The 25744-nt window shown below is 45.8% G+C and overlaps 1 long non-coding RNA gene across 3 annotated transcripts in view; it reads right to left on the minus strand.

The window, feature by feature from the left end:
* The window catches only part of LOC114862599 (uncharacterized), a 34213-nt gene extending 8700 nt beyond the window's left edge, over nt 1-25513 (minus strand). The window contains exons 1-2 of one of the 3 annotated variants that reach the window (XR_003787006.2): nt 25177-25513; nt 7567-7680 (exon numbers count right to left, since the gene is read on the minus strand). This is a non-coding gene — a long non-coding RNA (uncharacterized LOC114862599). Of the gene's footprint in view, nt 1-7566; nt 10724-24759 lie in introns of all 3 variants that reach the window. The other 2 variants (XR_008695729.1, XR_008695728.1) reach the window with 2 other exon arrangements.
* Nucleotides 25514-25744: the final 231 nt, after the last annotated feature.

A 25744-nucleotide genomic window follows, 5' to 3' on the forward strand; every position in this document is an offset into this window, starting at 1 on the left:
CCCTGCGTCAGAGCTGGGAACTCTTCATTCAAGGTCAGATGTCATGTGTAGCTGTGTGTTGGTGGAAAAAAACAATCTTTGCTGTGATGTCATGGGCTGTCTGGACAGGCTGAGCAGGTACAGGAGAGGAATGAGGGATGGGCAGTTAAACAAATGCGTCGTGGATCAACAAGGAAATGAAAGGTCAATAGCCAGGCTTCACCCAGAGTTTCAATCTGACAACGGAACACCCACGGCGTTGCTCAATAGGAGTGACCAGGACGAAGCTTTTACTAGTTTTTTGCTTAACTTTAAGCCAAAAAATTATTTTATTGATTTTGATGAGAAAATTATACTATAAGATTTAGTTGTGAGCATTTTCCCTAAACATAAAAGAACATACCCAACGTGTGACTAGTTTAGTCTAACTTAAAGTAGTTCTTTACAGTAGTGAAATACATTATATTAACAATAAAAAAGCCATGTTATAATTAATCATAAATAAACAAACATCCGTCCTCAGAGGACCATAATAGTTCCTCCAACACTATTTGTTTAGCCTGGAGTCCAGCGTCCTGCATCTTACTCGTCTTACTTACCTACCGGAAAAAGATTCAAGCATCGCTTCCAACTGCACAAGAACATCCTCTCGTTTTCAGTTAATGATTCTCCTGTTGATTGTTACGTTACTGTAACACAGTCAACCAAACCAACCAGCTGTGTGAGGCTCCGCCCCCCTCCTCAGTGTTTGCCAATGCATGCTGCAGGATCAGCCTACATTGGTGGAAAAAAGGTACAGTCTACAGTTGAGCCAATCTATAGGTTCTGATTGTTGTGGTCCAGTACTGCACAGGCACTGGTAAAGTTATTTCTGAGTGAGTGATAACTTTGTTTTCACCAGACGAACCGAACTGAGAGAAAGACAGAAAACTTTACTTTGGTTTGAATGACCTTAAGCCTGTTGTTCTGAAAGCAGCATAACAGTCACTAAATAACCACACTGAACTATTTCATACTTTATCATTATAGCCCCACAGTAATAATTGATGCACCCTGTTTATATGTCATATGTCTACAGGCATTAGATATATGGTCCTCAGAGGATGCATTTACCTGATCAGCAGAACCACTTTACTACATTCAATCAAATATTCCCACCAAAGTGCAATGTTTCATTGTGCAATGTTTCATTGCACTTTACCTGACTAGCACCAACGGCTGGATGGATCCAGTCATTCTTCCCCTTAGCTTCAGATGATCTACGGCCAATGCTAATTAGCATCTCTAGGACGACCGAGAGGGTGAAGGTAAGCTCACTCACTGGCTCACTCACTCGCTTGCTCGCTCACTGACTCACTCGCTCACTGACTCACTCGCTCACTGACTCACTCACTCACTGGCTCGCTCACTCACTCGCTCGCTCGCTCACTCGCTCACTGACTCGCTCACTCACTGGCTCGCTCACTCACTCGCGCTCACTCGCTCACTCACTCGCTCGCTCACTCACTCGCTCACTGACTCACTGGCTCACTCGCCCACTCACTCACGGAATCTGTTTCATTCCCATAAGTGTGACCCCACATCATGGGCATGTCATCAGGTTTGTTGACTTTCACTTCATTTAACCTGTAGCTTCCCCTCTTGGTGGAATAAAACAGACGTCCTATTTACCTCCTATTACACACACACACACACACACACACACACACACACACACACACACACACACACACACACACACTGTCCTCCGCTGTCCTCCGCTGTCAGACAACCTGGCTCTCTCTCTCTCTCTCTCTCTCTATAGTACATGGTGCTCATTTGACCAGAGCACAGCAGTATTAATGTGCATCAGTGTAATTGCTGCTGGCAGGAACGGGTGAACCACAGACGAGTGGATCCCGTTACCGTGTGAGTTCATGTGGGAAAGCATGCAGGCAGGTAAACAGAGTCCGGCGAGTGGCGACTCACACCCACCCGCTCGCTCCTCGCTCGCCCATGGGCAGCTGTAAACAAGCCAAAAGCCAGAGCATTTGCTGCTGACGCATGGCCTCGGTGCGTTTCACTCACTGCGTCCTGTGTCGTGGGCCCTGAAGGTGAAGAGCGCGCTTGAGTCCATCCCCTTCAACAGGCAAAAGCCACAATCCTTGGCTTCCATCACGACATCACCGCGTATTATTCCCCTGGTCTGGTGCTGCCTGCTCCTGCTTTCATTTAAAGTGTTCCGCTCTCCCAGTGTGTGTCCTGTCCTACAAAATAAGGTGGGTGTGTCTCACTGAACCAAGGCGAAAAAAAGCGCGTAAAGAGGAAAGCGCACGCCCACGTGTGCAGGATCTTACATGCGTGCGCCCAGAGTAGGTGTGACCGCGAGGGTGTTTTCGTCCAAGCTCCACTCTTCCCTTCTCTTTTTTTCCCTCTATCTCAGCTGTTTCTTAACCGGTGAGACTTTTTTTTTCCAAAGCAAGTGAACTTGATCCCAGAAAAATAAGGAGGATGACAGGGAATGACCGGGAGAAAACACCCACATGAAAAGTGAGTTAGAAACTTTCCAACTTTCCCAACCATATGATGTGAATGGTAAACAGCCCAGGCACCAGACAGCCCGGTCTCCATGGCGACGGCAGAGGCAGGGACCAGGCTTCACCCCCATACCGTCACCACATCCCCTCCTCTCTGCACACAGTGCATTGTGGGAACAGTTCACATGCGCTCCCTGCACAAGTTCAGGTTCTCAAATCTAAAGCCATCAATGAGGGCTGGAGGTGACATTATCATCCCAGGAAGATTAGTGAGCTTTGTTGCCATTACAAAATTCTGTGTATCATTAGATTATCATATACACATATATACGTAGCTAGTTAGATTTGCAATATGATCAAAAGGCGCAGTTGTCATACTGTCAGTGGCTAATTCCTGGAATTGAAGTGTCACTGAGCAACTTAGTGAAAACCAGGAGCCCGATTGTTTGCTGATTAGAAGAAAGAAGGTGTTTGAAAATGAAAAAAAACATGTAATAAAAAGTAAATTGATTTCTTAAAAGACATTATTTAAAATGAAATATACAGCTGTCAACCAGTTCAAACTGTTGATTACCTAGATTCTATACAATCCCTGAATGCCTGAATCCTACACTATTGCACTGTGCATGAACGCCTTACACGAACATGGACGACAGCAGATGCTTGAAGCACAAAATAGCGATTGTCAGCGGTCAAGCCAGTGTCTTTGTATTTGCTCACACCTGCCAGTGACTCAAAGGTTGTTCCTGTAACCGAGGTACGCACATTATGCACTGATGCACACGACAACAATCACAAGGCAGAAGGTGCAACGTGCCCAGAAAGACAGACAAATCTTTCTTAAAATCCTCTTCCCTCAAAGACAAATAGCAGATCCCATCACACGTCCGCTGGAAATGTGGGTGTGTTAAGTGTGTGTGTGCGCACATGTGCACCACACTTTGTACTGTAAGACCGTCAAATGTGTTGTCACGCCATCTTTGACTCAACAGGAAGAGAAAACAAGCGAATCTATCTAATCCATCTATTGGTGCTTGAGACCGAAGGAGAAAGGTTGTTTTTACGGAAGTCCTGCGCCCGTCCGTATCCGTGAGAACTCAGAGTCCAAAGGAGCAATTTCACAAACTACAGAGCTGCACAAAACATAAAACACACTCTGACCTATAAAGAGTGGTGGTGATTAGTACTCATGCGTATTAACAGCGAGAGAGTTGAGTGTTTGTGCTTAAGTTACAGCTGTAGTAACAGTGTTACGACTCAGCGCCTGTGATTACTTCACTTGTCTGTATTAACAGTGGGACGACCCAGGTTCTGCGATTAATTGACGCGTCTGCAGTAACAGTGAGACAGCACAGCATCTATGATTAGTTCACACGTCTGTAGCAGCAGTTGGGAAACTCAGCACCTGTGATTAGTTCACGTCTGGGCAGCAGAATGCCTGTGATTAGTTTACAGCTCCCATTAGTACAGTGATAATTGTGATCATTTCCCAGCTGTTATTCGAAGGGGCCGTAGTACTAGTGGTTCCTACTCCTACTAGCGGTGGGACCCGAGGGATAACCTGACCAACAGTACAGGAACAATCAATAACGTCCATTCAGAAAGAAACCACACCAACCAAAACAACACGTCAAATAGAGAAGTTTAATTCCCCTTATTTCCTGCTGTCACTCGGCCCCTCATCACCTTATTTTCCCTTTTCGTGCCACGCTGTGTGTGCTGCCAGGTGAATGCAAGTACACAACACACAAGCAGACGGAGCTGCAAATGCCAAGCACTGTGGTCAGGGGGCAAAGTTCACAGAGAGAGGGAGTGACACAATGTATAAAGGCCACGAAAACACACACACAAACACATCCTTTCACAACAGGTAGGATCATGCTGTTCGCCCACACACAAACATTCCTCTCGTTCCCCAGGGAACGAGGGAGACAATTGGGTCCAGAATGGAGAAACACAAGCCGGTACACACACAGCCACAGCATTTTCAACCTGAAACTTACAAGAGTGAGTAGAATTATAATTTGGAATTATGTGATTTGTGACGGAACGCAGATTTGTCACCTCTCTTATTTAAAACAACAAACATGCACATACACAAAACGAGTTTAAGGCCTATGGAGCCAACGTTCACGCTTGTTTCTGTGGAACAGAAACTCCACGGTCACACAGTTCCTGCGCGGTGGGACCGTCTGCCTCCAGCAGCTGTTCAAGGTGACAGGCAGCTGGCCATGTATGGGAAACGTCTCAAAGACGCCAACGTAACGCACGCACACACGCACGCAGACACGCACGCACGCACGCACACACGCACACACACACATGTTAACAGGAACCATTCCTTTCTTGACATACTGTATATCTGTGTTCCCTGTGGTTCTCAGCTCTTGACCTTTGACCTCTTATTACAGCTGCTGTGTTGTCCAAACATCCACACAGGGTTAACGTTATGTGGTGATGGCTGCAGAGGATGCACTTGATCATTTCTAAACTTTAACTTCTTCTCCTTCTTGTTTGGGGTGATCTGAGGCGATGCGTGGAGACTGTGGCCAGACAGGTCAGCTTGTGAAGAAAAGGGACAGCCAAACTGAGCGAGCCACAACAGAAGTGGTTCGGTTTCGTTTTTATTTCCACTGCGCGGCCACAGAAGGACGCGGAGTCATTACTCCTGCAGAGGCCGGGTCGACGCAGCCATCTGCTCTTCGATCTGTGACGGGTTAATGGATGCGGCAGACAGTGATCACGGTGATATGACTGATAGAGGAGCAGCACAACAAGATGACGCGTCCTGGTTCAACGACTATGAAGCTGAATTACTGTGTCTCACACTCGCCCGCCCGACAAAACAGTGAGGCCATGATGCACAGTAGCATCTTTCAATGCTGCAACAGGTGGGAGCCTACGTTTCTTCCATTTCACGGACACTAGAGGCCGCCACCTGCAGCTGTTGCTGAGAAGATGCTCCAATTCAAACCTTTTTAGAGCCTATAGTCCATCTTCAACCCCATAATCAGCTACTGAATTCTGATTTAAGTGAACATTTCCTGTAAGGACTTACTGGAGTCAATCAGCCCTAGACATCCCAGACCCTAAACACATCAGGTGTCAACTCCACCACCTAGAGACATGCAACAATTCATGCCAGCAATGAGCAGTTATGCCGATGCACTGTTACAGATGTGAACTATCACTAATGCTGCAAACCACTGCACTGCATCACGCCTCCCTGATTTTCAGTCCTCTCCAAAACACTGACAAGTAGCTTGTAACACAAACATACCAATAAGAGTTGGGAAAAAAGGCCAGATAACAGGTGTGACTCATGGAGACATAAAACCAGAAACAGCGACAAATGAGGAGCGTGAGACACACAGTGAACACAGTGACTTGCGTGGATTGAAATGGGTGCTGCAGCATCTGCGTTCCACCTATTCAACATCCTACTAAGAGCGCTGGTAGCATCAGCAGCAGCTTTAAAAGAGAAAAGAGTAAGAGCATTATCGGTTGCTAAGCGACGGGGTAAACATCCCAGTCCTTAGTGATGGCTGTTAAAGCTGTGGGATAAGGCTGCAGTGATTCATGGGCCCATCTACATGTACCTGCGTCTTCTGTTCCAACCCTGATAGTTCACCTGGTGCCGTGGCTGAAGCGAGTCCTTGCCTCACTCCTGCGTCACATGTGTTGTGTACACTGTTCCAGTCTCCTAACACCACGAGTCTCTCCTCTATGTTCTTTCGGGTTGGGATCTCAAATCGATGGCAGATTCGCTTGCATCCCGAGTACCGAACATCATGTTCCTGAGCAGTATCTGACAGCAGTGCTGCCAAAGAATGTTCTTCCTGGCAACAGCCCGAACCTCTGACTACTGTGTACACACACACGCACACACACACACGCACGCACGCGCACGCACGCACGCACACATGCACACACACCAGCTCCAGAAGGGAAAATGCCCAAACAGTCCAGTAAAGAGGTTTCTACTGGTGGTCGCTTCATTTCTAATAGGCCCAGACAGACCGGACATGCTGCTTACTGTGACTGTCAGCCTGTCAGTCGTGATAGGTGGACACGCTACAAAAGTTTTGTTAATATTGATATATTTGTTCCATGTGTGGCCTCAGGCACTAAACGTCATCCTCATCCTCGCTCCACCCACGCACGCAGAGCACAACCCACTGCCCGTGGTGTGTTTGAGTCAGGACACAACAGATCTCCTCTGTCACACTCGTTAGAGTAGTTCTCAAAAAACTGGTAACTGAGAGCCTGCTTCAGGGTGAGGGTGATGTCACATGACTGGCAGATTTGGGTTTAGATTTACAAGTTTCATTTAAAAAAACTCTAAACCAATTTTATTCAGATTGATTCCTGTGACTGATATTCTTTAAGCCAGCATCTCCTAAATGTCCAGAAATGAGGCTCAGACATCTAACTAATTATTTGAACCATGATAATTCTGCTTGGTAAAAGGATGAAAGTGAGAAAAGTTACAAAACACAAAAACAGTAACACTATCTCCAGTGTCCCAAACCTACAGAGCACATGCTTATAATAAGAAGCAGAGCCTCTACTGTATAATACACTATGAGAGGATATAAGACTCTCTCTCTCTCTCTCTCTCTCTCTCTCTCTCTATCTCTATCTCTCTCTATATATATATATATATATATATATATATATATATATATATATATATATATATGACCGCACACACATCAACTTGCAGTGTATTAAATTGTGCAATATGCGACAGACGGTGTGTCTTCCAAGCCAAGAATCACACATATGCGTACAAGACCAACACATTGTACTCTTCAGCAAACTAATCAATGAAGATGTGTCCACCAAACACACACACACACACACACACACACACACACACACACACACACACACACACACACACACACACACACACACACACACACACACACACGTGTGTACTTTGACCTCACAGGCTGGCGTGGGCAGAAAAACACACTTCAGCAGCCGACGTACGACACTTTGATCTTTAAATAACATGAGCGACCGCCACAAACTGGCAACATGTTCCTGGGAGCGCTGTACTCACGGCGGTGGCAGGACAGGGTAGAGAGAAGTACTCCGTCGCCTGTGTGATGTCCGTTTGCTCTCAGTCTCCTCACATCACGGCTTTGGCATCACAGCAGCAGCAGTGCTCACGCTCCTGTGTGCGATCATGAATGAGAAGAGGAACATGAGTCAGATATTAGTCCCACTCACAGACCGCAAACACACACACACACACACACATACACACACACACACACACACACACACACACACACACACACACACACACACACACACACACACACACACACACTTCTAAGTAAACCACTATGCTTACGTGTATGATTCCTGAGCAACTGGATGAATCATAGCATTTAGCTCAGTGAGTGAACCGCACGCACGCACGCACGCACGCACGCACGCACGCACGCACGCACGCACGCACGCACACACACACACACACACACACACACACACACACACACACACACACACACACACACACACACACACACACACACACACACACACACACACACACACACACACATTTAGGAGAAATGACAAGATAACTTAAGATAGTGAACTACCTGAGCTATTGTGGCTGATTGACGTCACTTCACACTCCTCTTAGTCTAAAGAAATTTGTTGGTGATTTAAAACAAAAGATCAGGATCAGACAGAGAAAAGTCCCAAACACTATAGTTCCCTCCTAAATAACCCGCTGCAGAAATGCCAGCAGGCAGTCGCAGAGACAGACCTTATTGGTTGACGCCTCATCTACAGGGTGCTGGAGCACCAATAAGGGCAGAGGAGGGCAGAGCCTGAGCGAGCAACTCAATATTAGCCAACTGGTTGTTCTGGTAGGAGGCTGGTGTGATCTGACATCGCAGCATCAAGGGCCAGAATGAGGGTGACCATGAGCACAGTTCAAAGAAAGCTGCGCGTTCATACACCAGCTGCTGACTGGAGACGACAGAGCGGTTCTGACTGATGGATGAGACCATCCAGCCTCAGCCTTGTGATTGCAGTTGATTACATGAGTGCAAACAGCAGTTCCACATGTGCCTTATACATGTTTCTGAAGCAATCTCTTCAAATTCAGACGGAAGTTCTTTTATTTCTTCAATTCATCAGCTGATCCTACTTAGTGACAGTAAAGAAACTATTAGAGGCTACACACTGAAAAAAATCTATTTAAAAGGATAAAATATTTATCTCCTTTCACATGTGGTGAAAACGTCCAACTTTTAAACCTGCACTGAAAAGTTTCTGTTTTAATTGCTGTACATGATACTTTTCTAATATAAATAACAAAAATACAGTCAACCACACCTTGTGGAAACTTTTAATAATGCATCCACATTTATTAATTGACTTTACTATTATACACATATTGATTAAGTAAAGCTGCTGAATGAAGTACAGTGGTAGTTTTTAAATCCAGACCTTGTAGCCTTGAGAACCAGTGTAGTAAGAACAGATTCCATTGAGTACCGCAGCATCGTCCACCCACTGTCACGAGACGCTTTTCACTGTGACCCGCGAGACTCAATGCTGTCAGAAAAGGCTCTCAATCACTACCCATTACAGTATTTACTATCCCAGAATGTGTTTGTTTAATATTCAGCCATTGGCTAAAGGTACAGTAAATGAAATGTCACAGCTTTATAAAGCCAAAAACCAGGTTAGCACTAGCATGTTCAGCACATCCAAACCTATAGTGCCATATAGCTGATCTGGTGTGGAGCCAAATGAACTGCCTGAGCCCTACAAAACGCAGTTTAACTTCCTTTAGCTGATACCTTGTGTATACTGGTACTGTAGCTAAACATCTGCACGAAGCCCAGGGTTAATAGGTCACACGCATACGCAGCTTTGACTTAGTCAAGTCCCGTATGTGGGATTTTAGGTTTTCAAAAAGCAGCGCGCTGGTTAAGGGTTAAGGTGGGGCAGATTGTGGTTTAGCTCAGAACAAATAAACACATGTTTATCTGGTAAGCCCCGACCGCAAATGTTCCCAAGCATCAGCAGCTGCTGTTAATACAACTATGATGAAGTTTGTAATAACATTGTAATCACATCATATTTTCCCTTTTTAGTCCAGTTGCCATGAAATCAAAATGTACATTAATCATATAAGATTCTTCTCTGCATTACTGTAATACACAATATTTAAGCTGGTTCCCTGTCAGACACTATATGTGATTGTACATTCAGTTAGCTTCAAAGAATTTTTTTATTTTTAAAGCAAGAGCTGCACAATGAGAACCTCAGAATGTTTCCTGTCAGCTCTTCTTTCTTTTTTTTGTTCGTTCTCACTTCCTTTTGGCACAAACGATCAAACAAACCAGACCTTCACCACTCGTAGAGCAATGAATGACCCCCCAGCTTTGACGCAGACTGTTAGGTTGGTTATGATGTGGCTTTTAGCTTGTTGTGTCATAATGTTACGACTGCCGAGCGCGGCCCTAGCAACCGTTATATATATGTGATACAAACTGTAGCGACAGTTCAGGACACGTCTGGTCATCACCCTGTAAATGATCATAGGGGAAATTTTATACAGTCAACTAACATGCTTTTAGTTTTCTATTTCTATATATTTTCTCTCTAAGTAATTTACTACAAAATAATTATTTGAATGGATTAATTCATCTACACAACGAAATACAGTATAAAAAATAAAATCCTTTCTCAACAGAGAAATCATTGTCAAAGTTTACATTTAAGAGAGCTATTTGCTCTAAAACACAAAGGCTTCAGTGTGATTTTTAGTGTTAATTGATCACCTGAATAAACCTGTCAAACAGAAAAGATGGAAAGTGGAAAGTTCCTCAGACAAACAGCAAGTGAGAGTAGCTGGCAAGCTTGACAGGTTGTGTTGTGAGAATGAATTTATCATGATTTCCAAACTGACCAAACCATGGGACTCCTTCAGCACAGGGTTGAGTCTTTTCTCCTCCCTACGAGTTTGCAGATGACACCACTTTCATCATTCATCTCTGATGAAGATGGGCCGACCGACAGGAGTGAGATGGACGCTGTTGGGACAGTGGAGAGGATATTGGACTTCAGGAAGGACCCCCCCCCCCCCTCATCTTCTGTGACAGAAGACCTTCGTGCTTCCTCTTCCTCAGCTTCCTGGCTTAGCAGAGGTTGTTCTTCAAAGGCGCAGCTGAAGGAGTTTCACCTTCCTGTGAAGATGCAGTTGATCTTATACACTCATCCATTCTCACATCGTTCATCACCATCTGGTTTGCTACAGTCATGACCAGGAACCCAAGAGACTCTGGTCCATCAGGACTGAAGTCTGGACCTCTCACTACACAGGAGCACGGAGCAACTTTAAATTGGTTGATAAAAGCTAGAAAATTCAGGTTTATGGTTGAGTATTGTTGAAAAACAAAAACAAAATTTACTCAATAATGCTATGATGATCATTTGAAGAAAGATATGGTGACATGGCACAAATCCACAAGCAAAAACCCCAAAGAGCCGAGATAATTGAGTGACGGGAGAAAAAAACCCTCCTGCGCGGTGGACTAAGAGTGAAACTCCTCAAACATGTGATGTTTCCGGATCCAAAACACACCGATGTGATCGAATTCAGCAATTTCAGTTCTCACAAAGTGAAGCGAAACCTCCCTGAAACTCTGATTCAAAAGCGGAGCTCTCTGTCATGTCAAAAGAGGACGCGTTAGCAACCAAAGTCTGACCCATGACACATAAAGAAAGAGAAAGAAGCCTCAGGAGTTAATGGTGAAGGCTTGTTATTGACACAGGTACTTTTCTGTGTGCAGGGAGCAGGGAGCACAGAGCCGGTGTGGTTTTAAACAGTAATTACCAGCTCGACGGGCGCATGTGAGCTCGGACGACCGTTGGAAACATTCCGAGGCCTTAGTTTCTAACTGACTGCGATGGCGAGCGCGTTTTCAACTTAAAGCAGAACACAGAACTTGTTGCATCAGGTCGTTTCACCTCGTAGCCTCTAAACCAACAGCAGGACGTTTAAAAGCTTCGTGATCAACTGGATAAATGAAAAAGGCTTGATGGCAGATACTCGGCTCCAGTAACTGCCTGCGTGCTGCATTTCCACATTCCTCTGATGGATGTGAACTCAAACGCCACTTCAGCATGAGCTGCACTCACTAAAATTACTAATTGTAACGTTGATGCTGCGTTTCCACCGCGACAGGCCTCCGCACGGCAATAAATTCCTCAAACACCTCCCTCGAACCTTCGCCAAACACTAAGTCTCAGTCAGAACTAGCTCCATTTTTATTGTCTCAGCTCTTTTTTCATAAATGAGTGAAGCTAGAGATCCAGTGAGCAAAACAGCAGCAGGTCAAACTGTAGCTACTAATCTACACAACAGGGACACAGTGCCACATGACTGCTAGTGTTTTCCAATTAAAGTTAGATAACGGTGCTCCCACAATCTGACCACCATAGTTTTGTAGGACACAGCCATTATTCCTCTAGTTTGACAAGGAAGGTGCTGTCAGAATGTTAGCAAGGAACTAAAAACTATGATTACGATACCTACTAATACTAATTGTTCACTATGTTTGTGTGCATGGTGTGAGGAACGTGATGAAGGTGCCATAAAGCATTTTACATACGTACAGTCTGACAACTTTACTTCACGTACAATATTCAAAATATATTCCAAGTACATTCACCTTGAACACAGAGGCCCCCACCCCATCCTGACCGTTAGCTCGCACACACACACACACACACACACACACACACACACACACACACACACACACACACACACACACACACACACACACACAGGCACACCAGTCTCCTTATCTCCCTGCATGCCTATTTATCATATTCAAACATGCCTTTATATTCATATAGTTTATATTGCATTATATTATGTCTATATACTGTAGTATGTATGTGTGAGGATGGCAGTATGTGTATGTAATTTCTGTATGTCTGGCACATGAAGTGCTATTCAAAATACCGTAAATTTGATTTTTGAAAAAGTCAAACCGACAAGTCGTTTGAGAGTTTAGGGAGAGAAACTCAGCTTTCAGGTTCACTCAAATGTCAATAGTAATTTAGGTACAAGATCTTTGCAATTCATCATTTTCCAAACATCCATCCATCCATTTTCTGACCCTCTGACCCTCAGCCTGCTGGAGCCCATCCCAGCAGGCTGAGGGTGAGAGGCAGGGTCCACCCTGGACAGGTCACTGGCCCATCGCAGGGCAACACACAGACAGACAGACCAACCATGCACACCACACACCACACAACACACGGACAACCATGCACACACACACACACACACACACACACACACACACACACACGGACAACCATGCACACACCACACACACACACACACACACACACACACACACACACACACACACACACACACACGGACAACCATGCACACACACACACACACACACACACACACACAATTTCAGTAAAGTTTCACTTTACATGGAAATAAAGTATCTCACAAAACACACAAAACCAGCATGGACTTTCCTTCTGTCAAATTCACGAGAAACTCACTGAAGCCCTGGCAGGCAGACCATAATAAGCGGCTTATAAGTGGACATGGTGAAAAACATGCAGCGCATGCGACGTCTGCATTAATTACGTGGGGACGATGCAGCGTTTATGCACGTCAGCATCCGGGCGCATGAGTCAGTGCTATTCATGTTAAAGTAGCTGATGATTCATAGGAATATTGTAAGAAGAAAATCGTCTTGTGTGCGTGTTACATGAACAATCCTCTTGACCACAATGCTCCTTTCATCCTTAATTGAAAAAAACAACAAACTAAAAAAACACTGGATTAATGAATCACAAATTGACAGACAAATGAGTTGTGTTTGCAGCGTGGAGCCCATGAGGACGGACGGGACGCCCACCTCCACAGCGTTTTACCTGCAGCTCTGTGACAGGTTGGGATGCACTGTCAGAAGACCCCACAGCTCCGTCAGCAGCACAAGGCCACACCCCATGACTTACAATGACTCCCGCTTCAGGCACAAGGTCCCTAAATGCACTGCACACTGTCTCTGGGCTTCTGCGTTTAGGAACAAGCAATACATGCGCTATTAATGGGTGCAGTTAAACTAATCTACTGTTCTAATTGTATGTGTCGTGACCAAAAACCCAGCTGAAAGCAAACCAATACTGGACTTCAAATCAACATCGATCCAACTCAAAAGGTGATGTCCATGTATTGTATATTTACTTTCCACTGCCCTCAAGTGGTCAAAGAGCTGCTTAAATCAAAGATGCACACAAACCTTGTAAAACCTTTATTTGTTGCTTAAATACCTGACTGGTAAATGTCTGCCAAAAGTCACCCAGGTCACGTTTATCTAATGTGACAGCTCAACTTTACGGTGACAGTGAATGCAACATATGACAGACTGAGTCGCGTTTTCTTAATTTAAACTATGTTTACAACACAACACACAGGAACAAAACTGACGATGAGGCAGTTTATTGTTCACTTCATTACTGCCTGACTGCCCCATGCAGTTGCTATGGCAACGTAACATAAGAGGCAGTGCTTTTTCCTCTGAGTGGACAGAGTCACCAGGAGAACCTGTGGATCCAGGCCAATCAGACGCCGCCAGGGCGGAGGCAGAAGCCAATCATGGGGAGTGATCAGGAAAATAAAAAAATACCATGTCGCAAGTTTTGCTTTCCATCGAGCCAACGGTCGATGTGGATGGTTGTTTCACATCTGTGTCAGCGTGACACAGGTGAACTAAGACCTCACAGGCCACTGGGACCTCTAACTGTCTGCATGCGAAGAAGTGATACAAAACAATAAACAGCTCTCAGTCGCACAGTGGCTGAAACACAAGAAATGCCTCACCATGATGTGTTAAACCATTAATCATTATCACATGCTGAGGTACAGTAGCTGAAACTCTTGTTTAAAACTCGCATAAACAGCAAACAAAAGTCAAAACTCACACAGAGTGTAAATAATCCGGTTTTATTTATAATAAATGATTAAAACTTTTACAATATGCTAATGTGATTGCTGTCTTTTACACCAATGAATGTGGGAACAATCTGAAGGAGCTCACATCTGGATTGAAAAAAGTTGGAAGCTCATCTGTGTAATTTTTTTTTGTTTTTTTACTTTTAATTAATTAACTTTTATCTAGTTCCTGGTTTTTATAAAACATATCAGAATAAATTCAATTATAAACCAATAGGTTCAGCTGTTACTTCACTGCAATGCATCTACGCTTAAACTCTCATAGTCACAATTGTACAGGCAGCATTTAAACAATAACTTTCGTCTCAGTTTAGTCTCTTTGCTTGCTAATACTGTATTTACTAGTTAGGATTAAACTGCAAAGGGACAACACTTAAAATAGAATGGATTTTTGTAATATTGATTCTGATTACAGTGACTATTGTCTGATTACACATATAAGCATCAGGTTCCCACATCATGATGAGAGTACTGACATTAGGATTAATGGAGGCCACTTCAGGGTGAGCAGAGCCAGTGGCTCCAATAAGCCGACTAACTGGATAACAGTGAAAGATTGTGAACAGAATCGCATATTTTACCAGTTGTTGGTGAAAGCACCCCTCTGGGAGCAGCTCAACAGAGCGTTTAAATATTAGTCCGTCATAAATATGAAATGAGCTGAACGAGGGCGCTTGCCGTTGTGTGGCCTAATTGAAAGGAACAGCAGCTTGGCTTCGCCTGCTGAGGCCTGTCTAATGCCATTAAAGGCGCTCTGAGGCCGTGCCTCCGCGTGCGTGTGTGTGTGTGTAGGGGGGTCATTTGATCCTCACACATGCATCCGTCCCACTGTTTAATCGTACACTAATCCCCATTCATGCTTCCACTACGGCAGGACATTTACTGAATGGAACTGCACACGTGCAAATGCACAAACGGAGCTGCTTTCAGGCCCATTCCACACGCGCACGTCACATTTCAGGTCTGTTTTTTACCAGTATTTATTGATTACAATTTCCACAATTGGACCAACAAATCACGTATTTCAAGTATTTATGCTATAAGTCAATAAACACATAATGGGGAACAAGTTGTTTGGACAGTAGTTGCTTATTGTGTTATTATATTATTATCATACTTCTGCCCCAGGTGCAAGTCAAAAAACCTGAAAGTTCTACGTTTCCTGTTTGATTTCCTGAAGGCAGGGGCAATCGCGGGGACACGCACACACACAGCACTGTACACGCACACAAGCACACACGCACGCACGCCAGCAGTGTTGTTGTTATGTAATAGAGCAGGGGGCGGACTGACAGAGAGAGAGAGAGAGAGAGAGAGGGGAAGAAAAGAGCGAGAGAAGCTGAGTATCAAATCAATAAGATGACGCTGTGAGAACAAAGCAGACCCATCTACTCTGTCCAACACACACACACACACACACGCACGCGCGCGCACACACACACGCACGCGCGCACACACGCACGCACCCACGTACGCACGCACGCACGCACACACATTCACACTCACACTCACACAACTTGGCTGACTTAGTTTCAAACAAGGGTAGAGTGACAACAAGTCCAGTAATTACATTCACTGGGATGAAAGACACTGGTTTGGAAACAAAAGCTGCACTTACAGTATTTCACAAAGTGTAATAAATGGGTGTGTGTAAACGGAACTATCATATTGTATTGCAGGGACAAACCAACACAGAAGCAGCCAGCTATTCTAATTGCAAACATTCTCCAGGTTATTATGCAGGTCATGCAGACTGCAGCTGTGATGCAGCTCTCTGTATCATCACTCTTTGTTTTCCAGCTGCAGCAGGGGACACTGCTTGTAGCAAACGCCCACTACAGTAGCCTGCTCAGCGGCACGCTGGCACAGGTGGATGCAGCGTCACAGTTAGCCGCTGAATGGATACGTGAAGCCCTCGGGAACAGGACGCGCTCAAATAGATGGAACGGATCCACCAGGTGCATGAAGACCAACGATGATTCCAGGTCTGCTGATGTGCAGGCCACGGTTTGCTAATGCATTCAGCAGGTACTTCATATGGAAATAAAGCACTGGTGACGGCTTGTTGCTCTGCTTCAGTGTAAACTCACAACTCGCCAAACGTACCTTAAATGCACCTTTAACATAGTTACGGCTTCTTGCTCCTCATCAAGCAATTTGATTCAGAAATGAGATCTCACATTACAGTATACTAATAATTTGGAGCGTTAACAAAAATTGGATTTTAGAAAAAAAAAAAATTCCATTAAAAAATTCCTGCATTAAAATGATAAATGAGTCCTATCAAAAAATGTTGATAGGACTCATTTATCAGTTCTAAATCGGCTATTCAGTGCTCTTTGGTGGACAAATCTGATAATCATTCTGCAATTGCTGTTGTACAAGGATATTTCCGTAATGTAAATTAGTATTGCTACAACAGTAGTTAGAGAAGCTATAACAGAAATCTAATAAAATTTATTTCATTTTTAAATAATGGCATTTGCTTCTTTTATTTTGTTAGTAGTGCTCCATACAGTTGGCCTCTGTTCCTGCGTGTGTTTGTCTTTGGCAGAGCTTTAAGCCGGTGTGTGTGCAACTGTTTTTGAGTACAAAATGCTGTGTTGTACCAGACTGGTGGACAGACTGACTGACGGACTGAGAATCACAAGAAACATTTTAGCGTTTCAGGCCGATGGGCCTGGTGTTAACGAATGGGTCTGGAAATGAAACAGCTCTGACTGCAGAAAAGGGCAAATGTGCGTGTGTGTGCGTGTGTGCGTGCGTGCGTGCGTGCGTGTGTGTGTATGTGTGTGCGTGTGTGTGTGTGTGCGTGTGTATGTGTATGTGTGTGCGTGTGTGTGTGTGTGCGTGTATGTGCTTGTGTGTGTGCGTGCGTGCGTGCGTGCGTGTATGTGTGTGCATGCGTGTGCGTGTGTATGTGCGTGCGTGTGTGTGTGCGTGTATGTGTGTACAGTATGTGCGTGTGTGTGTGTGTATGTGTGTGCGTGCGTGTGTATGTGTGTATGTGCGTGCGTGTGTGTGCGTGTATGTGTGTATGTGTGTACAGTATGTGCGTGTGTGTGTGTGTGCGTGTGTGTATGTGCATGTGTGTGCGTGCGTGCGTGTGTATGTGCATGTGTGTGCGTGCGTGCGTGCGCGTGTGTGTGTATGTGCATGTGTGTGTGCGTGTGTGTATGTGCATGTGTGTGTGTGTGTGCATGTGCATGTGCACGTGTGTGCGTGCGTGCGTGTGTGTCTGTGTGTGTGCGTGCGTGCGTGCGTGCGTGCGTGCGTGTGTGTATGTGCATGTGCGTGCGTGCGTGCGTGCGTGCGTGCGTGCGTGCGTGCGTGCGTGCGTGCGTGCGTGCGTGCGTGTGTGTGGCAAGGGAAAGGCTATAAACAGCAAGTGTTCCAGGTCCATTTTGGAACAATCTAGGCCAGTCACGGTGACGTAAAAAGCCAAAGGAAGAGGGGGAGCTGTTGCATCGCTCTTCATTAACGCGCAGACGTGCATGTGGTTGAGGGATTAGTAAGTGGCGGTAGCTTGCATGCGTGTTTGTGTATAAAACACTACGATGTCAGCGGCGCCGGCGCCACATCAAGAGGGCTTTCTGAGAAACAAAGCCTTCTGTGTGCTTTTATTTGCGAATTCACAGGAACCAGAGAGATCTTGTCTTATCCCCATGTAACCCTGGCGCTCCTCCCACCAAGTGAACTGGTTTGGCCAGTCTTCTTGGTTCTGGTTACTGGGGAAACTGGTGCCATGGTGAAGGCCTATTCGTTTCCCCTCGTGCTGGACAAAAGTTGATGAGAGAGACGAAAAAGAAGGGGTTTTCCCAGAAAGTCAGATTTTTTTCCTCTTCATCCCCATTTGCACAGACAGCGTCATCATCTCTATACTTGTCCATTCTGACTCCTACTGCTTCCTTTTCTCACCGACTCCCTCCGTACCACCATCCCTCCCGTTGCCGTGGGGACGTATCCAAGCGAGGGCTTGCAGGGTGGTGGCTGTGAAAGGAGGAGGAGGAAGGATGAGAGGAGCAGGAGGCGGCGACAGCAAATAGGCAACGAGAGGAAGAGGAAGAGGAAGAGGAAGTGGTGGAGACGAACAAGAGGACGACGTGCAGGATGAATTAGAAGGGAGAAGAGGAGGAAATGCAAGATAGGAAAAATTATTGAGTGAGTGGAAAGGAGGCGCAAGAGCGAGAAGAAGGATTAGAAGAGGAGGAAAAAGATGGAAAAGGGAAAGTGGGAGGTGGAAGAAGCGGCTGCAGCCGGTGGTGGAGATGAAGCAACCAGGACAAATAGCTGCAGCCACAGCTCCTGACACTCGGCAGCTCAGACGCCCTGCGGCGCAGGCAGAAGCAGAGAGGCCGAACCGAGAGCTCTGGTGGATGTGGTGAGAGCAGGTGGTGGAAACCAAGCGCTCCCTCGGCGGCGGCGCTGAGCGCGATGCGTGACGCGCTCCGTCCCTCCTCCCGTCGGCGCCGACGCCGAGCAGCAGCCTCGCGTCACGTGACACCGCCTTCGGCCTCTTCACCAGCTGCAGCCGCCGCACCTCCGCTAACTAATGCCTCCCGACTTCCTCCCGCTGTCCCCTCACTGTGCAGCTGTCTCACACTTCATCACTGAACGTATCTTCATCCTCTGGAGTCGCTGCGTCTCATTGAGCAACTGAGGCGAAACCATTTCCTCTCTGTTTATGTTATAATAATCATTGTCTACATCATCAGGGAAGTTACGTAACAACACAAACGCCGCTGCCGTGGTTCACTGAGTTCATTTCCTGGTTTGCTTTGGTATTTAAAGCTTTGAAATGAGTGTTGATGTCATTTCAGGTGGAGGTGTGTGAATGTTAAACGTGCATCAGGCTTAAACAAGGCAGAATTGCAGCTTCGGTTCTGAGGTTGGACTCGTCCACTTTCAGATTCTGAAATTAAACATCAAAGTGGTGGCAAATTTGTGAAACTGAATTTAGACATTTCTCTCTAACACATTGGTTGGAGTTGCCAACAAATGCCACTGTCAAAAAAATCTCATTTTATTTACCATTTAGCATCTGCAGCCTAGTTCCTCTCCTCCACCGATGTCTTTTTGAGGGAAGCGCATGATTCGACTGCTGCAACGATGGAGATAAAGGTGCCACTTGCAAATGTTGGCAAAACTGTGACGCATTTTTTAAAACAGATCAAAAGAAATGGATCAGATCAACCTCGTAACAGCAATGATTAATGCTGCATTCTCTTCAGGGAGCAGCCTTGAAACAACACAACTGACCCTGAGCTGGAAGCGGCTCGACCAGAGTTCCGCTCGTCTCCATTTGATCATTCACGCCTTCCTCTTCCTCTCCTCAAACCTTCCTTCCATCCTCCTATTATTGACTCGCACGCTTTCAATAAGACCCTTATCTCGTTACAAACCACATCCTTTCAAGACTCCCCGTTCTGGTGCCGTTCATACTCTGTGTCCTGCACCACAATGTGGACACCTTGTTCTGGACGCCACTCAAAGCAAACAAGGGCAGTGTGAGTGTTTGTGTGTCCAAGGAGCATGAAGGAGGGCGCAGTGAGAGGAGGCGCGACTATCAAGGGCTTTGTGGGTTTCTGTGACCATGGACGTGTCCTTTCATTCTCTTGGTCTCATTATTTCACCCCCGCAGCCTCTTTTCCTTCTTCATCTTATGGTTTAATTGCTGTAGCTGGCGCACATATGGACAGCGGCGCTGCTTTACAAGGCGAGACAAAAAAATAACCAATGCAGTGAGTTCAGCACAAATACCATAATGCCTGGATCATCCCACGCAGGACCTTTCTCCTCTTTTACGTGAGCCCTGCTGGAGTTTTATCTCACCTCACCCCCCTCTGCCGGTTGTTTATGCCAAAGCGCCTGGTTTTGCCAGGTCAGGCTCTCCTCGCTAACTCACCCTTCATCCTGCAGACTTCTGAACAATGCAACGTGCAGAACAGCTGATTCCTGTGCTCTTGCCCACCTTCACTTCAGCATCACAATCAGACTCCACCACTGAGGAAATTATCAATAATAAATTTGCTCCACAGAGGATAAACACTTGCAGTCTATAATATCAATGTCACAATGTGAAATTCATTTGTTAAAGTTATTAGAGAACAAGTGGGAGGACCCAACTGTGACTGAGGTAAACAACGACATGCTCCCCAGAGTAACACCCTTCAGCCTTAACTAAATAAACAGGGGTTGACTATGGCTTATTATAGTACAATCCTTGTCCCGGGGACAAACCTTGATTTCTACACCTCCGTAAGCTTTGATCTACCACCACCTCCCTGGAGCGGCTTCGGACGTTATCACGCCATTCAATGGTCGTTATCAGTGGTTATCAGCCCATACGTATGGGCCGGCAGGTGCCCGATCTACCTGCTGGCAGCGGTGAATAGGTGCAGTAGGTCCTCGTCATTGATTCGTAAGGTTGATCACGGCTCGGATGATTTAACCAGCAGAGTCAGTAGGGGCGCTGTTGAGCGGTTGTTGTTCCGACGGGAGGATCGAAGTTTTTGATTTTGATTTATTAGCGAGCAAAACTTAGCAAGTAGCTAGCGGTATTGTGTTAGCTAACTGTAACCTGAACCCCCCCACCCGTTATCCAGCCCTAACCCCAACCACAATAACGTATAAAGCTGCTTAACATAGCAACTTAGCTAGCTGTTAGCTGTTCGCGAGGAGGCAGAGCAGGCACCTACTGGCCCATTCGAATGCGCTGATAAGTTCTGATCAGCCCATTCGTAATGGCTGATGCGGGTGCTCCCTGTGCATGGTTGACATTTTGCCTGGCTGAGGGCATCTTTCTATGAATAGCCAAATTGTGCTGATAATTCTTGTTTGTGTGGCCTCCTGGGACATATCAGGTTTTTCCAAGTTTGAAAAGTCCATTCCAGTTTGAAATATGGCAGCCAGAGAAAATAAGTGCTCTCTAAATGTTGGCATTGAGAGCACTGCTTTTGTCAAAATTTCCCCTTCACCACTTCCCTGAGTAAAACATCCTGTCAGATGCTTCATCGGGGCTTTAATGAGATGCACTGAGAGTCCTCTTCCCATGTCTCTTTTTCATCACGTTGGAAACCCAGTGTTGGCTGAGGAAATATTTGAGGAGTGTCTATTACTAAAAAACTGATGGGAGGCAGCTAGAGTTCAGGAGCAGCTGGGCATCTGTCAGTGAGGAAAGTGAGCCGCGAGGTGGAGGAGGCAGAGCTTCAGACAAACAAAAGCCCGTGTCACTACTAGTGAGTGGAGAGTAAACACATTTCATAATCAAATGCGCAATGGCCCGGCCTACGCAGACACCACTCATCTTCACTGCATTAGTTCACTGTGAAGCAGCAGAGGAGAGACCATCCTGCATCCTGTCGACAGCGGAGCGAAGACAACCATCACTGAGGAGTTTGGGGTTTTTGCTCTCGACTCACTCTTTCCTGCGTCCACGATTTTCCCTGTCCCTTCTGCTCTTCTCTCCTTCTCGGTCTCTGTAGCAGTGTGTAATGTCTGCAGCTCTCACGACCGCCACTGCCACACACACACACACACGCACGCACGCACGCACGCACGCACGCACGCACGCACGAACACACACACGCACGCACGAACACACACACACACACACACACACACACACACACACACACACACACACACACACACACTATGCTGCCTTCTGCGTCACTTCCTTTCCTGATAGTCTGTCATGTAAACACAAGCACACCCGAGCTTGCAGGCGTGTGCTCACACACACACACACACACACACACACACACACACACACACACACACACACAGTCACATGGGAGCTGCTAATTATGACCACACAAACGCAGCGGAAATACAACTTTAACAGCTGGCTGCGATGAGCTACGTGGTTCACAGGCACAAAAAGAAACACAACAACAACACACAATTTACTCCAAATATTCAGCAAAAGCACACGGGTGAAAAAAAGAAGTCATGGGCTTGTTTTTCAAATTAGCTCACGACAGCAAGGATACAACGATTAAGCAGCGGCGCTGCTGAGGAAGAAACGGGTGCCGAGACTTTAAGAGAGGAATGGAGGAAGGAGGGTTTAGCTGCGTGAACCCAGAAAAAGAGGGGGAAGAATAAATGTTGTAGAGGCCATTTCCACGATGGGGAGGAGGAGACAGAGATGATGCATGCTTATGAATATCCAGATGAAAACATCTTCTTAGTACAGGCAAGCGCAGACAGCTGCCATGCACAGGCTGTGACGCAGATGAGAAACGTCTGTCTTCACCCACAAACAGCACACAGAAGTAACAGGAACACACACGCACACACACGCACGCACGCGCGCACGCACATGCACGCGCACGCACGCACACTCAAACACACACGCACGCACGCACGCACGCACACACGCACGCACGCACGCACACACACACGCACGCACGCACACACACACGCACACGCGCGCACAGGGAATGTAATCACCGCTGGACGTCTCTGACACACTGCAGCCATTTCAAGCATGTCACTAATCTTGAGCTTTGAGCACATTGGTGAAATTTTGCGCATATACTTTGCCAAGTAATGTTCTCAAGGACGGAAACAACGGCTAAGAACTGTAAAGTTAGCTTCAAAGCACTAATGGATTTGGTGTTGGCTTATAACATGTCAGGAGTAATGCTGGTTAATGGTTAATCCTGCAGGATTATTGCAATTTTCATTATCATGTAAGCGCTGGATGACATCAAAGTCTGCTCATATTGGGCATAGTTGAAAAATAATGGGAATAAAAGGTGAAAAGTATTGGTGTTAAATAAAAACAACTAGTATGGGTGCGTTTTCAGAAGCTGCTGCAATTCTTCACTCAAGCAGGAACCGACAATGGTATGAGACACCCAAGAACCAACGCAACATTATTTCCCTGGAGTTCACCTCAGTTTTGATCTAATTCACAGAAACAGCTCCCTAATAATTTTGCCACGTTTGACTGTCACATAATCTTGTCCCGGATGCAACACAGTGTATGTCACAGCACAAATATGTTATACATACAGTACATACATTTCCTTTAGCACTATGAAAGAAATAAAAATAGATAGATAAATAATAAACCTTACAAAAGCCTCGAAGTCAAAGTGCTTATGTTTAAGTGTACAATAATACCAGTTAATTCTATATTTAATTAACTGACTGTAGCTGAGTTCATAAGTGTTTATTCTAATTTATTTTTATGGACAGGAGAGATAATTCAGTGGTTTTTTTAGCTGTAGGGACATAATTCCCATTCCCAGCATTTTAAGATACTGGAACAAAGTACAAATGTTTGCTGATGACAACCCTTTATACATGTACTATACGGTATGTAGTGTTGTTTGTTATAATGGCAGTAGACGCAGCTGGTTCTAAGGGAAAATCCTCAGTAAGCACAAAGCAGAGAGCAAATAAGACATGATCAGAGACAGGTGATCCCTGAGGAGCCAGTGGAAATCGTTAAAAGAGTAAAAACACAATATATATTGGCCTGAGATTTTCTGTGGTGCAAGTATTGCCCGTTAAAAATAACTAATAATAGTAAAAATCTATATTGATAGATAAAACGTAAAAATGGTGTCTTTTGAAAGTATTGTCTTGAACCTAAACCTAAAACAATATATTAAATGTATAAGGTAATTCTGATCATGGTGATAATGATAATAGTAAGAAAGTTTATTATTTGACAGACCGCTAATTTAATTAATAATTAGCTGCCCAGTAGCATCAACTGGTGCTTCTTCCACTTGGCCCCGTCTGAGACTCTGCCTCCGCTGTTGGCGAAAGTCTTCGGAGAAGCGACGCGCGTTCAACTCTGTGTCACATCCGCGCTTATGTAAATCAGCAAAATGTGGACCGATGCGCTCTTGTGTGTGCGCGCGCGTGTCAGTGCGTGTGCCGGAGCCGCAGGGGCAGATACTTTGTTTTTTTTTTACTACTGAAACAGTGAAGCGCCCATGGGCACATATTCCAAACATCCCTAACAGCTTTGCGAAACTACCGTAACTAAGCGGCAGCACGATGCTGCGCGCTCCTAAACCGCGCTCACAAACTGCGCTCACAGCCACAACACAGCCACGCTGACATTTCACGCGCAGTTCATGATACCCACTCGTACCCTCTTGGAGAGCCAATCGAGAATTTTAATCGGGACTTTATTAATAGGGGGAATGTTTTGAGATATAAAAAAATAATAAATTAGTTTTGTCACCTGATATTACGAACCTGTAAACGATGACACGATACCAGCACCAGCCTTCACTGCCTCCAGGCTGAGGACAGGACGTTTCCACTCAAACCAGGAGCTGCGTGGTGAACATCAACACACTGCTTTTCACGCTTCAGAGCGAGGCCTCATTCCCACTTGTTTACTTCAAATTCAATTTCGATGTGCGCAACAGCACCTGGAATGCGGACACTGTCGAAAAGCAGTGTGAGTACGCGCACATGACACATGACTCCCCACCAGCACAGAAAAAACACTGCGCTTCCTGCAAGAAACGCACTTTTCCAACAGCTGGGAGGTGCGGGTCCTCGCTAGAATACTGCGGGCACAACACAGCCCCGCGAACGCACCTGCGGCAGAAACGCAACGCCGATCCCCGCTCCGCCGATGCATTGAAAGAAAAAAACTTCACTCACGGTGAACGGCGTTCCGCTTCAGCTCTGGGACCGGGCGACATTTTCCTCCTCTTTTCAAGTGCGTGTCAAAGCTGGCAGGTGCAGCTGCGAATAGAGCGGTCCTGTCCGATGAGGCGCAGTGAGTCCGACTCGGCCCGCCCCGGCCGGGATCGGCTTGGATCGGCCTAGATCGGCTTTCGTGTCCCTCTCCCCCAGGACGGTGGCTTGTCGGCAGATGAGAGCGTCCGTTTCGCCTCCTTCTCCATCAAGAAAGAGCTCACTGCACTCCGGTTCTGTGTTCCTGTCTCTTCATTATATCATGTCCATGTGACACACTCAGGCCTCTGTCAGTGGAAACTTAAAGGGACCTCCCACGTGATGGCGCTCTGTGCGCGCTCACGCAAGCCAGTGCGCGTACTAGAGAAACAAGCTCCTCCCTTAATTAAATTAATCGCCCAAAGTCTGTCACATTGTGTATGGAACAGTGAGAGCAATACAGATAATGATGGAAGTGGTGCTACAGCTGATGATGACAATGATGGAGATGTACTGGTGCTAATACTTACAACTGGGAGGTATTTATGCCAGT

This window comes from Betta splendens, chromosome 9 (assembly GCF_900634795.4).
Source record: "Betta splendens chromosome 9, fBetSpl5.4, whole genome shotgun sequence".
In the NCBI taxonomy this organism is placed as follows: Eukaryota; Metazoa; Chordata; class Actinopteri; order Anabantiformes; family Osphronemidae; genus Betta; species Betta splendens.